The 4,750-nt window shown below is 49.2% G+C and overlaps 1 long non-coding RNA gene across 1 annotated transcript; it reads left to right on the top strand.

Annotated features, from left to right (window-relative positions):
• Positions 1–1,426: 1,426 nt before the first annotated feature.
• On the top strand, positions 1,427–4,471 carry LOC125615550. The gene is made up of 3 exons (XR_007346160.1): positions 1,427–1,463; positions 2,703–2,823; positions 3,510–4,471. It is a non-coding gene; the product is annotated as an uncharacterized LOC125615550 (long non-coding RNA).
• Positions 4,472–4,750: the final 279 nt, after the last annotated feature.

Below are 4,750 nucleotides of genomic sequence, written 5' to 3'. Positions count from 1 at the left end.
AGGGGCAATCTAGAGAGCGTTAAGAAAGCAAGTTGGCCAAGGCAAGATTTATACCCAGAACACCGAACCTGAGTGTCGTGCTTGCTCTGGGTCACAACCCTGGCCCTCTGCCTAGACCTACCTGCAGACTCTGGACACTCCCGCACAGCAAGGCCCCCGTGGGCCTCCACCCACCACACGACTCGCTTCCTTCACTTGGGAATATGGAGACTGGGGTTTGTTTGGAAGCAGATCTCTAGCTCAAGGTCAAAGCATACAACAAACCAAAGTGTGTGGCATAGTTAAAGCTGGGTTTGAAAGAAGGCAGGAGCCCACTGTGGGAGACTGGGGGCATGTCCAAGGCCTCAGCTTTGTGAATATAAACCAGGACTTCTTTCCTCTTCAAGTGTCTTCCACTGTGCCCTGGGAGACGCTTGCTACACACAGGACATGATGAAAAGAATGCTGGGTGACAAGGTTGGTCTCGTCACTTTTCCCCACACTTAGGAGCTGGCCCAACAATCTGACTCTGTCCTGGCCGGGTCTGATGTCTGCAGAGTGCCCTGGGAACTGTGTTGATTGCACCTCCTCCGGACTTGCCTTTAACAGCACACAGCCCCCGCGGACTTTCCCCAGAGTGTTCCACAGTCAGCCCGAGGCCCCCTGGCAGGCCCTGGGTGACTGCACAATCTCACACCTGCCAGTGCCGGAAAGTTCTGGAAATAGGGACTCTGTGCCAGACATTCCTTTGGAGCAATCCACTTAATCCGGGCCTCGCTCTCCTGGCCATGGGGTGAGTTAAAAAATTTTCGAACTAGTGAAACGTTTTGCAGCCACGGTTGGCGACAAGCAAATCCGAGAACAGATGCAGATGTGAGCGCCTGGCGGGTCTTGCCTGGCCTCTGCCGCCCGGCTCAGGGCCTCTCTCCCAGCCTCACTGTGGGGCTGCACCTCCACCTCAGGCACCCTGCCCTCTGCTCCTGGTGACCCTGAAAGACAGAGCGATGTGCACGGTACTTCCCTGTGTCTTCTCTCAGGTGATCCCTCTGGCTGTCCTGGGAGGTGGGAGGACACACACAGATGATGAGCTGGAAGGGGAGAGGGTACCATCTTCAGAGGGGAAAGTGACCTTTTCCTGGACTACACACGTCCTCGTGGGTAACACCTCACAATCTAAAAGCGACGACCAGGGACTATGGCCACAGCTTATACCTGGGCCCACTTATGGCCTTTTTACTGCTGGTCAAGGGTCTGACCTGTCCAGAGCCCTTCAGAGGGACCGCACACGTTGAAATTGGAGGAAGGAAGCAGGTTTCTTCTATGAGCTTCCAGAACCCCGTCTGGCTCCCTGTAGCCTTGGTCATGCTTTATTAGAACTGACTGCTGAATCATCTTCATCGGATATTTTATAGAAGGAAGGCCCGATGGGATGGAAAACCACCTCCCTGCCCCGGACGCACGCTTCTCCCTGACCATCTGAATGGGTATGCTTCTCACGTCTCTAAGAATTTGCTTCTTTTCCACTGGAAGACACTCATACCCTTTTCGCTACTCTGTGACTCACTCACTGTCTCTTTCTTTTTTCTTAAAAGTACATCATATTATCAAACTCCACGGGGTAGCGTGATGGTGATATTTCTTATTCACCTGGCAAAGTTTATGGCTGAGATTCAGCAGTAAAACAGATTAATGGAAAAGCACAGCCAACATATTTAGTACAAGTGTTGTGTGACCCGGGAGCCTTGAGCAAGGAGACCAGCCCAGGTGCCTTCAGCAATGGAGGACCCAGTGGAGGAAAGCAGGCCAGGGCTTGGGCTTAAGATCCAAAGGTCCTGGGGACCACAGTGACGGTGATTCGTTCAGATTCTTCCCTGTGTCTGAGTCTTCCTCTCCTGTGGAGAGGGGCAGGCCACTGTCACATGAGAGTTTCCAGGGGAGACGGTCATACGGCCTTCCTGCATCTGCCGTTTTCTCAAACACCAGGGAGCCACATTTTGGGGTAATGTTTCCTGCACTTCTTTATCAGGATAGCCCTGAATCTAATTTTTCCTAATTTTATATGCATACATAAAAAATAAATATATTATCACCTTTATGGGACACTATCATAGGAGAACTAATGAATGCCTAGAAGTTCTCATGATGTGATCGTCTCATAATTCCTCTTTGGATCTCTGTCTCCTACCATCATGAGCAAGTCTGCAAAAAACACTGCTGACTGTCCTGAAATACTATGTCTATGGGGCAAATTCCCTGCAGTGCCCAGTTAAAGTACATCTGCATTTTATTTTTTTATAGGTGTGACCAGATTGCTTTCCTAAAGCCCTGTAACAATACTTCTCCTTCCTGGAGATCCTTCCTGGAGGATCCCGCAGCACCCTCTCCCCCACAGCTGGCTGGTGTCTCCGGTCTCCTTTCCCCAGTTAATGGGTGTACAGTGGCACTTCCTGGTCACTCTGCATTTCCCTCACTACTGAGGCAGTTGAACCTCTTTTCAAAGTGTTTCTGGAATATTTGAATTTTCTTTACTTTGAATTCTCTGAACTTGCATAATGGCTTTTCTCTTCCAGGAGCCCAGACTCTATCAGGGCAGGGGCCAAGTGCTTCCGTTAGTCTGGTTATTTCTGGTTCCCAAAATATTTACTGGCAAACAGTAAACGCTTGATGAAAAATTGTTGAGCGAACGTATGAACATCCTTCCGTCCCTGCCATCCTCCTGCCAGGAGCTTCACTACAGACACCATGACATGTGTGCAGGGATTGACCAGCAAGGACGATCACCACAGCACGGCCACCACTGGAAGCCACCGGACAGCTGGACAATGGTGTTACAAAATAAAACAGGTAAGAAAGAAATGGACGATGACCACAACACTCAGCTTTTATTCAGCACCTGCCTTAGGCAGCACATTAAAAGCTTTTAGTAAATTCTTTTGTTTAATCCTCATAATAAAACTATTAAATTTTAAAAAAGTGATTATGACACATATGTACAAGTGATTCTAATCATTTAAGGAGACGCTTCTATAGGCATAGATAAATAACTGGAAAGATATACACTGAATGGTCAACAGGAGTGCATTTCTCTGAATAGAAATGTACGGATCATCTTTATTTTCTTTTTTATACCTACTTTTCTCAGTCTCTTCTATCTTCTATAATAAAAAAATAAGGAAAAATTGTTAGCTATCCCTTAATGGTATTTTAATATCTAGTTATTTCTTTTTGTTGTTTTTAATAAGTAGTATATATATATATATATATATATATATATATATATATATANTATATATATATATATATATATATATATATATATATATATATATATATTTTATATATCTTAAGAATATATATGTACGCTCTTGTACACACACACACACACACACACACACACACACACACTCCTGCAATCAGCTGCTGAATACCCAAGGAAATAGCTCATTGGCCGCCTCATTTTTCCTAGGTAATGTATGTCCCGGGGCTTGTTTCCCCGCGAATGAGGTATATTTGTCTCCTCTGTCTTTTAGGGTTGGCCTTGGGGCCATGAATCATTCTGTCTGGAGCCCAAGGAGAAGCGTCCAGGAGCAGGAGGAGGGCCAGAGCCGTGGGGCAGCGGTGATGAAGGTGCCCTCCGCGGGGAGGCGGCCGGGGCCTGGATGGAGAGGCCATGTCCCACCTCGCTGCGCTGCCCACACCCTCCTGAGCGCTTCCTTCCCTTACTGTCCTGGGAAGTGAACGGGGCTGTTCTCTCCGTGTTCACAGAGACTGGAAAAGGACTGGAATCCAGACACCGGAACTGAAGTGCGGGACTGCCCACCCTCCGCCTCCAAATGGACACGTTCAAAAAGTAAAGGCAGAACCCGCTTCCTCTGGTGCTCTCCGTGCGTCCTGCACCCTCAACAGAAGCTGCTGGGCGCGATGCCCCTCCCGGCCCTGTGGACATCAGGCAAAGCCCAAGGCGAGTCCAGGACCCAGGGAAAGCCACACGGAGACACAGCAGAAATGCTACAGTCAGCCCCCAGGGAGTTAAAGTCTAACAGATACAAGAAGGGTCCTCTGAGGACCCTGCAGCAGAGAGGCCACTGTCCCTGTGTCCCATCTTTCTGATGGCACACACCAGTGTGAACTAAGGTCAGGGATCAATGAAAGGCCACCTGGTGGCTGGGGACCCACACACACCTTGTTAATATGCCTAAAATAAATCTGGGCCTGGGAGTTGTGTCTGCGGGAATTAATCGTCCCTCCTAGACACAGGACTTGTCCCAGTGGGTCAAGGTCCTCACCCAGGGAAGTGGGGAAGGGTGAACCCTGAAGAGAGTCAGGTCTTCAGCTCTCCATGGCCTCAGTCTCCTCCCTTAGCAGTGTAGCCTTCCTCCAAGAAGATGGCATTCATGGTTCACCCTGCAGAGCAGGCAGATCAACCTGAGTATCCACTGGTATTTCATGGAAATTCTACATAACATGGGAACCTTCGAATCTGAAGCCCCAGAGGACCAGGGACAGCTGTGCACTCTCATACTTAGGTTGGATGAGGAGTGGACAGGGTGGGGGTGGGGGGCGGAAATGCATGCTCGCAGAGCTTTGCTGTGATGGGAGTGAGCTGGGATCTTGGAGCCTGTGTCTTCACCCATAAGGACATGCCCTCCTCTGGGCACACAGAATCAGCTCTCATCGAGGTCTCATGGCCTGCTTCAGGAGAAGGTCAGAGAATTCTTCCATGGCCTGCTTCAGGAGAGAAGGGTGGGAGAAGGTCAGAGAGACCTTCCTG

The sequence above is a fragment of the Marmota marmota genome, unplaced genomic scaffold (genome assembly GCF_001458135.2).
Source record: "Marmota marmota marmota unplaced genomic scaffold, marMar, whole genome shotgun sequence".
Classification (NCBI taxonomy): Eukaryota; Metazoa; Chordata; class Mammalia; order Rodentia; family Sciuridae; genus Marmota; species Marmota marmota.
The sequence above is the reverse complement of the archived record's forward strand: the minus strand, read 5'-3'. Positions and strand labels throughout refer to the sequence as shown.